Source organism: Carassius gibelio, chromosome B20, assembly GCF_023724105.1.
Source record: "Carassius gibelio isolate Cgi1373 ecotype wild population from Czech Republic chromosome B20, carGib1.2-hapl.c, whole genome shotgun sequence".
NCBI lineage: Eukaryota > Metazoa > Chordata > Actinopteri > Cypriniformes > Cyprinidae > Carassius > Carassius gibelio.
Genome location: NC_068415.1, coordinates 13,194,756 through 13,208,165, shown reverse-complemented (window position 1 = coordinate 13,208,165; position 13,410 = coordinate 13,194,756). Strand labels below are relative to the sequence as shown.

The window sequence follows — 13,410 nt, the reverse complement described above, 5'->3', positions numbered from 1 at the left end:
CAGCTTTAATTAGGGCCCGAGCACCGAGGTGCGAGGACCCTCTTGTATCTGCTTTGTTTTTTATTATTATTATTCTTCTTCTTCTTCTTCTCCCGAATGAATCGCATTTTTGAGGGCTTTAACATGCTCAAAAAGTCATGAAACTTTGCACACGCGTCAAACCTGGTGAAAATTTTCGTCTGATATAGGATTCAGAAGAGGGTGTGGCAAAATGGCTCGACAGCGCCACCTATACCAAGAAAATCAACAGCCTTCCAGCTATGTTTCACCTACATGCACGAAAATTGGCACACATATGTAACACACCAATACCTACAAAAAAGACTCTTGGAGCGAAATTCTAAACCCAACAGGAAGTCGGTTATTTTTAATATTATGAGCATATTTTGTGTAATTTTGGTCATTTCCATGTGTTGTATTTTAACGAACTCCTCCTAGAGAGTTTTTCAAATCAACACCAAATTTGGTATGCCTAATCTAAAGGCCTTTGCGATGTTAAATTGCGAAGATCTTGAGTTTTCGTTGAAGGGCGTGCCCGTGGCGGCCTGGCGAATTTCGATGATTCGCCATGAAAAATGAAGTTGCTATAACTCACACATACAATGTCCAATCTGCCCCAAACTTCACATGTTTGATGAGACTCCGAACCTGAACAGATTGACATGCCCATATTCAGTTATAGTCATAGCGCCACCTATTGGCAACAGGAAGTAACATATTTTACGCTGCGACGAACTACTCCTAGAAATTTTATGACATCAATGTCTTTTTTGTGGTCAGTCTAATCTAAAGGCCTGTGCGATGTTCAGTTGTGAAGATCTTGAGTTTTCGTTAAAAGGCTTGTTCATGGCGCCATGGCGAAGTTCGATGTCTCGCCATGGGAATAAAAGATGTTATAACTCAGGCATAAAATGTCCGATCTTCCCCAAACTTCACATGTGTGATAAGAGTCCTGGCCTGAACAGATCTGCAGGCCAATATTCCACCGGGTGTGGCAGAATGGCTCTATAGCGCCACCTATACACTTTCAACGGAGTGCGCCTCGAGCTATGTTTCACGTACATGTACAAAAATTGGCACACACATGTAACACTCCAATACCTACAAAAAAGTCTGTTGGTACGAAATCCGGATCCCAACAGGAAGTCGGTTATTTTGAATTTTCCCTTCAAAATTGGTGTTGTTTTTGCCATTTTCAGGGGTTGTACTTCAACGAACTCCTCCTAGAGATTTATTCAGATCAACACCAAACTTGGTCAGTGTAATCTAAAGCCCTTTGCGATAATAAATTGCGAAGGACTTGAGGTTTCGTTAAAGGGCGGGTCCATGGCGGCCTGACAAATTTCGATGTTTCGCCATGAAAAAGGAAGTTGCTGTAACTCAGACATATAATGTCAAATCTGCCCCAAACTTCACATGTTGGATAAGACTCTTGACCTGAACAGATCTACATGCCAATATTCAGTTATAGTCATAGCGCCACCTATTGGCAACAGGAAGTTACATATTTTACACTGCGACAAACTACTCCTAGAAATTTTATGACATCAATGTCTTTTTTGTGGTCAGTCTAATCTAAAGACCTGTGTGATGTTTAGTTGTGAAGATCTTGAGTTTTTGTTAAAAGGTGTGTCCATGGCGCTGTGATGAAGTTTGATGTCTCACCATGGGAATAAAAGATGTTATAACTCAGGCATAAAATGTCCGATCTTGCCCAAACTTCACTTGTGTGATAAGGGTCCTGGCTTAAACAGATCTGAAGGCCAATATTCCATCGAGTGTGGCAAAATGGCTCGATAGCGCCACCTATACACTTTCAACGGAGTGCGTATACACTTTAAACGGAGTGCGCCGCAAGCTATGTTTCACGTACATGTACAAAAATCGGTACACACATGTAACACACCAATATCTACAAAAAAGTCTCTTGGTACGAAATCCGAATCCCAACAGGAAGTCAGTTATTTAGAATTTTCTCTGCAAAATTAGTGTTGTTTTGGCCATTTTCAGGGGTTGGACTTTAACGAACTCCTCCTAGAGATTTATTCAGATCAACACCAAACTTGGTCAGTGTTATCTAAAGCCTTTTGCGATCTTAAATTGCGAAGATCTTGAGGTTTCGTTGAAGGGCGTGTCCATGGCGGCCTGACAAATTTCGATGTTTCGCCATGAAATAGGATGTTGTTGTAACTCAGGCATAAAATGTCCAATCCTCCCCAAACCTCACATGTTCGACAAAAGTCCTGCCCTGAACACATCTGAAGGCCAATATTCCACTATAATGATAGCACCACCTGCTGGCAACAGGAAGATTGGCACATATATGGAATAAACATTGATATATTCTACTTATATTTATGAGTTTAAACGCATATTTCTCACCGTTTACCTATTAACTAAAGCCACTCGCTGCCGGTGAGCCCGGGTGCGAGGGCCCGTTCATCGCTGCTTGCAGCTTTAATTAGGGCCCGAGCACCGATGGTGTGAGGACCCTCTTGGAATTGCTCCGTTTATTATTATTATTATTATTAGGGCTCAAGCCCGAAGGGGCGAAGAGCCCTATTGTTCTTCTAAGGATTATTCTTATTATTATTTTTTTTATTTTTTATTAAACCTTCCGGGGGGTTTTGGGGGCCTTAACATGCTCAAAAACTCTTGAAAATTGGCACACACATTGGAATCTGCGGCCATCAGGATGCCGCAGAGGCTTGGACCCGGGCGTGGCACAGGGGCTCTACAGCGCCCCCTGGAACACAGTCAGAAATCTTGAACCATAGCTCACACACACTTGCATGTATTTATATGAAACTCGGTACACTTATAGATCTCATTGAGCCGAACAACTTTCACACTTTATGTCCTAGGCTCCGCCCAACAGGAAGTCAGCTATTCAGGGCTGTTTAAAAAAAGCATGCTCTGGAATTTGAAATACTCCTCTGAGGTTTTCAACCCGTTCGCCACGAAACTCGGTGAACATGATCTCAAGACATTGAGGATGAAAAATTGCGAGGGGATTTTTGATATCTCGAACGGTTTGCCCGTGGCGAGGCGTGGAACTTATGGCGAGAAATGAGAAACAGGAAATGTCTAATAACATCCACATACATTTCCTGAATTTGATCAAACTTCATGGGTTTGTTCGTTGTATGATACCGATTGTATATATGTGACTATTAAGAGTCAACGTTATAGCGCCACCAACTGGCCGCAGGAAGTGTGTCATTTTCCAAATGCTTTGAATTCAGCATCTTATTTTTACTCGATTTACTTAAAACTTCATCAGAATAATGACAAAACATGGCCGATGTAAATCTGTTGTGGGGATATTGATATCTGATATAGTGTTGCCATGACAACGTGTCAAACTTGAATGTTCTGTTATGATGAGTTTGAGGCAGACAACAAGCTCAGATTTACATGAAACTCAAAACACATATCAGTAATAGTGATAGCTAGACAATGGCAAAAGCTTTTAAAAGGGCGTGAAGGAGGCACTCTATAGCGCCACCTTTTGTCAAAAGTGGGGGGGTTAGTTTTAGCTACAGACACCAAACTTGGTACATAAATTGTTCTTTTCAAGACGGACAACTTTCTAATTCACAGTCATCAGCTACGATCAACAGGAAGTGAGCTATTTTGATTTGAATGTGGATTTTTTTTTTACATTTAGCTGTGAATTAATGCATACTGCTCAGAGGAGAGTAACACTATACTCACCAAACTTTGTCTACATGATGCCAAAACATTTTAAACAACTTAAATTGCCAATGGATTTTGGATAGCTTGAACGGTTTTGTCGTGGTGATTTTTTTAAATGACAGTAAAAATGGAATTATTAATTGTCCTGCATTTTTTAATTCCAAACACTTCAAAACCTTTTTTCATACAGAAAAAAAGTCATTCTGAGTACATATGGATAGTTTCACGACTTTACAACACTGTATGGATAACAGAAAATTAAATAACTGTCAGACATCTCATCTCACTCTGTCCCTCTGTTTTAGTATATGTGCTTCAGACTTCCATTGTCTGAGAGAAATAGCGCCCCTACAGGTGCAATTACCGGAATTTACTTTCAGTTTTAAATCGGTTAAAAATACAAATAAATACTTAGATTTAATTCACACTGACAAGCTAAACCAACATATCTGATTATTACCGGTTCAGGGCTCATGGATAAATTATTTCTGGCCAGAGATACGTGAGAAATAGGAGAGATGAATCACCGCTGTGATCACGAGCGTCTGGAGTAAAGAGCTCAGAAAAAAACGAATTTATTCCTGTTTTAAAGCTTTTAAAAATAAATTATTACAGCGATATCACACAATCAACCAATTAGAACACCCCAAGAGCCGAATTCAGATGTTTTTGAACTGTTTGTGTGAAAATGAAATATTTGTGGCTGCCTATCTGAAATCACGCCTCCGATCAGCGCGTACAGTGTCGAGCTCAAAACAAACGAATTTATTCTTGTTTAATAGCTTTTTTAAATAAAATATTACCACAAATGCACACAATAAACACATTGTAACACAACAAGAGCTAAATGCAGGTGTTTGTGACCCATTTAAGTGTGCAAGACTATTTGAAAGCGCGACTGGCAGAATAACATATATCTCTCGAGCTGCAAGATTCTGCCTTTCGTCGTACGAACGAACACATCACGGACAAGATTATTTCAAAATACATAATAGCTTGGCGACTATAAACGAAAACAGCCACGTGACCATAAACTGTTGAGAAATGTATCTGAAGTGGATCTACTGGATTTTAATATTAAGTGACCGCATATACCAGCTGCTTCTGTCTTCAATTTTAATCTATATAAAAAATGAAACTCATTCATCTTGGCTTCTTTTTTTAATGTGTGTACGTATTTATTTATTTATTATTTTGCTCTAACAAGAATTAATCTATATTTAATTAAATCAATTACATTTTATTTTACATTTGATTTGTCCATTTCTGCATCTAAACGCCTAAAAACCTAAAACATGCTCTATTATACTATTGTTAGCAATTTCTTTATCGTCCAATTTATCTGGTGTACACACTTTTATTTTCATAATAAACTTGTTTGTTAGATTATACACAGTTACAGTGGTCTATAATAAATATTGACAGGTTTCATTCAAGCTGTTTAGAATGATTGCAGTAGGCAAATTTTTTTAAATGTAAAAAAAAAAAAAAAAAAAAAACATTGGAAAACAATAACTGTTGTACATTTTTATACATTTTGTATAATTTCATAGTTTATGCATTATAGTTATAAAAACAAATAAATGTAGCCACTCACATAGAAATCTTATAGGCATTATCCTTTTCTGACAGTTTTAGGGGATTTTTAAAAATCCTAAAAAACCTTATTTGTGCTGCAAATAATAATTTCAAACTCAGAAAGTAAATAGTCAGTTCATGCTTTATAAAGCCTTGTCCCAATATTAATAGTCAGTAGTAAGCAGTTTATAAATACAGCTATAAAAAGCTTGTTCTTGGTTTATAAGCACATTTATTAAAAAGGAGAGTAAAGGGTCAGTTATCTTCCTATGAAAAATAAAAAAATAAAAATAAACAAACAACAACACAGATTGATACAGAACTCAGAAATTTTATTGTGGATTTATGATAAAATCAGCCTGTAAATGAATTCATACTCCTCCTCATACTACTCCATACTCCTTTTTCAACATGATGCCAATATACTGAGATGTTAAATTGTGAATGGGTTTAGGATAGCTTAAATGGTGTTGCCATAGAGATTTATTAAAGTAACATAAAAAAATACAATAGTTATTTTACTATATCTTTAAAAATTTTCATTCTAACTCTTCATAATTTTTTATATAAGTAGAAGTCATCATTTGAAGGAAGCACAGTAAGTTTCATAGCTTTATCATTTTCAAGAGCCAGCATAAAATTAAAACTATCATAACTTATAAATCAAGCTTGCAATTCTTAGTACCAATAATGGTCACCAGAGGGAGCTATAGGATTACTTTTAAATAATTATTGTAGAAACGAGTATGATTTAAATCATTTATAGAAATCTTTCAAGAAAAATAATATGAATTGTATGTATTTTACTGATAAAATGACCCTCACTTAATTAGAATAACAAGCTGAAGTATTGTGAACTGTATATTAAGAATAATTCTTTATAGGCTTTATGGACAGATACGTTTTGAGTGACTCTTGAAGGTTCAGCACCACATCCTCTTTTACCACTGTTTAAAGAATTAATCTTACAGAACAGGTGTGAATGAATTTTGGATAGCTTGAATGGTTTTGTCGTGGTGATTTTTTGAAATAATAGTAAAAAAGGATTAATAAAAGTAAAAAAGTAAAAAAGTAAATGTCTTTTTATTTTTTTAAAGTGCAGCTTCTAAACACTTCAAAAAAAATGTACACATAGAAGACCAGTCATTCTGAGGCATATTTCCTCAGAATGACTGGTCTCATGACCATAGTTTCATGACTATACAACACTATATGGATGATAGAAAATTAAAAAACTATCATACATCTGATGTCACTCAGTCCCACTGTCACTGTGGGTAATGTGTGTGTGTGTGTGTGTGTGTGTGTGTTAAGTGAATTAGGTGTGAAACTATCAGGGTGCATTTAGTCTCCAGCGCCAACATTTTACAGAACTGCCACTTTCCTGGAGTCTCCAGAATTACTCGGTGTCAGGCTCTGAGAGTTAAGATTCCAAAAAATGATTTAATTAGAATACCATGAAGTATTGTGAAATACTATATATTAAGACTTTATATATAGGCTTTATGAACAGATTAGAGTGACTCGTGAAGGACCAGCACCACCTCCTCTTGTTCGATGGTTTGAGGAATATATCTTCCAGAATCTGGGATTAAGATTTAGGAGCTCATTTTTATTCCACTTCCTTTCCTGAAAAGTCTGTCTTGCAGAATTGACTAAAAATTAATCTTCATATTAATTCCTAATTATTTTCCAATTCTTTTTGTCAGTTCTTCTTGACCTGTTTTTCTCTTCCAGCTTTCCTGGACTATTGTATAGCACTCATAAATGATTAAATAAAAAAATAATGGTAGTTATTAAGATTTGTATGGTTTGGAATTGGTAAAATGTGCTTGGAAAAAAATCACAATAAAACAATGTTGAATGATTGTTATATAAATATTGTTCATGTTAACATAATGTTTATAAATGGAATCTTATTGTAGAGTGTTACTAAAGTTATATATATATATATTGTTCTGTGAATGTGATTTTAAAGTCTAGATGATTCGGATTAACCCTTTAACTGCCATATCCCTTAAAACCTCACAGCCAGAGGGATATTGTGAATGCATGTGGCCGCTGGGCACAGTTTACCTGATGCCACCGGGGTGGCGATGGCATTGGTGGCTTGAGCCCGCCATCGCTGCTTGCAGCTATATTTATTATTATTATTCTTCTTCTCTAAGATGAATCGCATTTTTGAGGGCCTAAACATGCTCGAAAAGTCATGAAACTTTGCACACACCTCAGAACTGGCGAAAATTTACGTCTGATATGGGTTTCAGAAGTGGGTGTGGCAAAATGGCTCAACAGCGCCACCTATACACGTTCAACGGTGTGCGCCTCGAGCTACGTTTCATGTACATGTATGAAAATCGGTATACACATGTAACTCTCCAATACCTACAAAAAAGTCTCTTGGAGCAAAATCCGAAACCCAACAGGAAGTCGGTTATTACTAATATTATGAGCAAATTTTGTGTTATTTTTGTCATTTCCATGCGTTGTATTTTAACGAACTCCTCCTAGAGATTAATTCAGATCAACACCAAATTTGGTATGCCTAATCTAAAGGCCTTTGCGATGTTAAATTGCGAAGCTTTTGAGTTTTCGTTAAAGGGCCTGTGTGTGGCGGCCTGGCGAATTTCGATGATTCGCCATGAAACAGGAAGTTGCTATAACTCAGACATACAATGACCAATCTGCCCCAAACTTCACATGTTTGATGAGACTCCTGTCCTGAACAGTTTGACATGACCATATTCAGTTATAGTCATAGCGCCACCTATTGGCAACAGGAAGTGACATATTTTACGCTGCGACAAACTACTCCTAGAAATTTTTGACATCAATGTCTTTTTTGTCGTCAGTCTAATCTAAAGGCCTGTACGATGTTAAATTGAGAAGATCTTGAGTTTTCGTTAAAGGGCGTGTCCATGGCGCCATGTCAAAGTTCGATGTCTCGCCATGGGAGTAGAAGTTGTTGTAACTCAGTCATAAAATATCAGATCTTGCCCAAACTTCAAATGTTTGATAAGAGTACTGACCTGAACACATCTGGATGCTAATATTCCATTGGGTGTGGCAAAATGGCTCGATAGCGCCACCTATACATATTCAATGGAGTGCGCCTCGAGCTACATGTCATATACATGTACGAAAATCGGTAAACATATGTAACACACCAATAGCTACAAAAAAGTCTCTTGGTACGAAACCCGAATCCCAACAGGAAGTCGGTTATTTTTAATTTTCCCTGCAAAATTGGTGTTGTTTTTGTCATTTTCAGGGGTTGTATTTTAACGAACTCCTCCTAGAGATTTATTCAGATCAACACCAAACTTGGTCAGTGTAATCTAAAGCCCTTTGCCATGTTAAATTGCGAAGGAATTGAGGTTTCGTTAAAGGGCGTGTCCATGGCGGCCTGACAAATTTCGATGATTCGCCATGAAAAATGATGGTGCTATAACTCACACATACAATGTCCAATCCGCCCCAAACTTCACATTTTTGATAAGACTCTTCACCTGAACAGATCTACATGCCAATATTCAGTTATAGTCATAGCGCCACCTATTGGCAACTGGAAGTGACATATTTTACACTGTGACAAACTACTCCTAGAAATTTTATGACATCAATGTCTTTTTTGTGGTCAGTCTAATCTAAAGACCTGTGTGATGTTTACTTGTGAAGATCTTGAGTTTTTGTTAAAAGGCATGTCCATGTCGCCATGACGAAGTTTGATGTCTCGCCATGGGAATAAAAGATGTTATAACTCAGGCATAAAATGTCAGATCTTGCCCAAACGTCACATGTGTGATAAGGGTCCTGGCTTGAACACATCTGAAGGCCAATATTCCATTATAACGATAGCGCCACCTGCTGGCAACAGGAAGATTGGCACACATATGGAATAAACTTTGATATATTGCACTTATATTTATGAGTTTAAATGCATATTTCTCAACGTACACCTTTTTACTAAAGCCACACGATGGCGGTGAGCCCGGGTGCGAGGGCCCGTTCATCGCTGCTTGCAGCTTTAATTAGGGCCCGAGCACCGAGGTGCGAGGACCCTCTTGTATCTGCTTTGTTTTTTATTATTATTATTCTTCTTCTTCTTCTTCTTCTTCTTCTCCCGAATGAATCGCATTTTTGAGGGCTTTAACATGCTCAAAAAGTCATGAAACTTTGCACACTCGTCAAACCTGGTGAAAATTTTCGTCTGATATAGGATTCAGAAGAGGGTGTGGCAAAATGGCTCGACAGCGCCACCTATACCAAGAAAATCAACAGCCTTCCAGCTATGTTTCACGTACATGCACGAAAATTGGCACACATATGTAACACACCAATACCTACAAAAAAGACTCTTGGAGCGAAATTCAAAACCCAACAGGAAGTCGGTTATTTTTAATATTATGAGCATATTTTGTGTAATTTTGGTCATTTCCATGTGTTGTATTTTAACGAACTCCTCCTAGAGAGTTCTTCAAATCAACACCAAATTTGGTATGCCTAATCTAAAGGCCTTTGCGATGTTAAATTGCGAAGATCCTGACTTTTCGTTGAAGGGCGTGTCCGTGGCGGCCTGGCGAATTTCGATGATTCGCCATGAAAAATGAAGTTGCTATAACTCACACATACAATGACCAATCTGCCCCAAACTTAACATGTTTGATGAGACTCCGAACCTGAACAGATTGACATGCCCATATTCAGTTATAGTCATAGCGCCACCTATTGGCAACAGGAAGTGACATATTTTACGCTGCGACGAACTACTCCTAGAAATTTTATGACATCAATGTCTTTTTTGTGGTCAGTCTAATCTAAAGGCCTGTGCGATGTTCAGTTGTGAAGATCTTGAGTTTTCGTTAAAATGCTTGTTCATGGCGCCGCGACGAAGTTCGATGTCTCGCCATGCGAATAAAAGATGTTATAACTCAGGCATAAGATGTCCGATCTTCCCCAAACTTCACATGTGTGATAAGAGTCCTGGCCTGAACAGATCTTCAGGCCAATATTCCACCGGGTGTGGCAGAATGGCTCTATAGCGCCACCTATACACTTTCAACGGAGTGCGCCTCGAGCTATGTTTCACGTACATGTACAAAAATTGGTACACACATGTAACACTCCAATACCTACAAAAAAGTCTCTTGGTACGAAATCCGGATCCCAACAGGAAGTCGGTTATTTTGAATTTTCCCTTCAAAATTGCTGTTGTTTTTGCCATTTTCAGGGGTTGTACTTTAACGAACTCCTCCTAGAGATTTATTCAGATCAACACCAAACTTGGTCAGTGTAATCTAAAGCCCTTTGCGATAATAAATTGCGAAGGACTTGAGGTTTCGTTAAAGGGCGGGTCCATGGCGGCCTGACAAATTTCGATGTTTCGCCATGAAAAAGGAAGTTGCTGTAACTCAGACATACAATGTCCAATCTGCCCCAAACTTCACATGTTGGATAAGACTCTTGACCTGAACAGATCTACATGCCAATATTCAGTTATAGTCATAGCGCCACCTATTGGCAACAGGAAGTTACATATTTTACACTGCGACAAACTACTCCTAGAAATTTTATGACATCAATGTCTTTTTTGTGGTCAGTCTAATCTAAAGACCTGTGTGATGTTTAGTTGTGAAGATCTTGAGTTTTTGTTAAAAGGTGTGTCCATGGCGCCGTGATGAAGTTCAATGTCTCGCCATGGGAATAAAAGATGTTATAACTCAGGCATAAAATGTCCGATCTTGCCCAAACTTCACTTGTGTGATAAGGGTCCTGGCCTGGACAGATCTGAAGGCCAATATTCCATCGAGTGTGGCAAAATGGCTCAATAGCGCCACCTATACACTTTCAACGGAGTGCGTATACACTTTAAACGGAGTGCGCCTTGAGCTATGTTTCACGTACATGTACAAAAATCGGTACACATATGTAACACACCAATATCTACGAAAAAGTCTCTTGGTACGAAGTCCGAATCCCAACAGGAAGTCAGTTATTTGGAATTTTCTCTGCAAAATTAGTGTTGTTTTGGCCATTTTCAGGGGTTGTACTTTAACGAACTCCTCCTAGATATTTATTCAGATCAACACCAAACTTGGTCAGTGTAATCTAAAGCCTTTTGCGATCTTAAATTGCGAAGATCTTGAGGTTTCGTTAAAGGGCGTGTCCATGGCGGCCTGACAAATTTCATTGTTTCGCCATGAAATAGGATGTTGTTGTAACTCAGGCATAAAATGTCCAATCCTCCCCAAACCTCACATGTTCGATAAAAGTCCTGCCCTGAACACATCTGAAGGCCAATATTCCATTATAATGATAGCGCCACCTGCTGGCAACAGGAAGATTGGCACATATATGGAATAAACATTGATATATTCTACTTATATTTATGAGTTTAAACGCATATTTCTCACCGTTCACCTATTAACTAAAGCCACTCGCTGCCGTTGAGCCCGGGTGCGAGGGCCCGTTCATCGCTGCTTGCAGCTTTAATTAGGGCCCGAGCACCGAGGTGCGAGGACCCTCTTGTATCTGCTTTGTTTTTTATTATTATTCTTCTTCTTCTTCTTCTCCCGAATGAATCGCATTTTTGAGGGCTTTAACATGCTCAAAAAGTCATGAAACTTTGCACACGCGTCAAACCTGGTGAAAATTTTCGTCTGATATAGGATTCAGAAGAGGGTGTGGCAAAATGGCTCGACAGCGCCACCTATACCAAGAAAATCAACAGCCTTCCAGCTATGTTTCACGTGCATGCACGAAAATTGGCACACATATGTAACACACCAATACCTACAAAAAAGACTCTTGGAGCAAAATTATAAACCCAACAGGAAGTCGGTTATTTTTTATATTATGAGCATATTTTGTGTAATTTTGGTCATTTCCATGTGTTGTATTTTAACAAACTCCTCCTAGAGAGTTCTTCAAATCAACACCAAATTTGGTATGCCTAATCTAAAGGCCTTTGCGATGTTAAATTGCGAAGATCTTGAGTTTTCGTTGAAGGGCGTGTCCGTGGCGGCCTGGCGAATTTCGATGATTCGCCATGAAAAATGAAGTTGCTATAACTCACACATACAATGACCAATCTGCCCCAAACTTCACATGTTGGATAAGACTCTTGACCTGAACAGATCTACATGCCAATATTCAGTTATAGTCATAGCGCCACCTATTGGCAACAGGAAGTGACATATTTTACGCTGCGACGAACTACTCCTAGAAATTTTATGACATCAATGTCTTTTTTGTGGTCAGTCTAATCTAAAGGCCTGTGCGATGTTCAGTTGTGAAGATGTTGAGTTTTCGTTAAAAGGCTTGTTCATGGCGCCGCGACAAAGTTCGATGTCTCGCCATGGGAATAAAAGATGTTATAACTCAGGCATAAAATGTCCGATCTTCCCCAAACTTCACATGTGTGATAAGAGTCCTGGCCTGAACAGATCTGCAGGCCAATATTCCACCGGGTGTGGCAGAATGGCTCTATAGCGCCACCTATACACTTTCAACGGAGTGCGCCTCGAGCTATGTTTCACGTACATGTACAAAAATTGGTACACACATGTAACACTCCAATACCTACAAAAAAGTCTCTTGGTACGATATCCGGATCCCAACAGGAAGTCGGTTATTTTGAATTTTCCCTTCAAAATTGGTGTTGTTTTTGCCATTTTCAGGGGTTGTACTTTAACGAACTCCTCCTAGAGATTTATTCAGATCAACACCAAACTTGGTCAGTGTAATCTAAAGCCCTTTGCGATAATAAATTGCGAAGGACTTGAGGTTTCGTTAAAGGGCGGGTCCATGGCGGCCTGACAAATTTCGATGTTTCGCCATGAAAAAGGAAGTTGCTGTAACTCAGACATACAATGTCCAATCTGCCCCAAACTTCACATGTTGGATAAGACTCTTGACCTGAACAGATCTACATGCCAATATTCAGTTATAGTCATAGCGCCACCTATTGGCAACAGGAAGTTACATATTTTACACTGCGACAAACTACTTCTAGAAATTTTATGACATCAATGTATTTTTTGTGGTCAGTCTAATCTAAAGACCTGTGTGATGTTTAGTTGTGAAGATCTTGAGTTTTTGTTAAAAGGTGTGTCCATGGCGCCGTGATGAAGT

At 38.6% G+C, this 13,410-nt stretch overlaps 1 protein-coding gene across 1 annotated transcript in view; it reads left to right on the top strand.

Moving 5' to 3' along the window:
- LOC127984290 (nesprin-1) overlaps positions 1-13,410 on the top strand; it is a 129,901-nt gene that overhangs the window by 88,464 nt on the left and 28,027 nt on the right. The window lies entirely within an intron of this gene.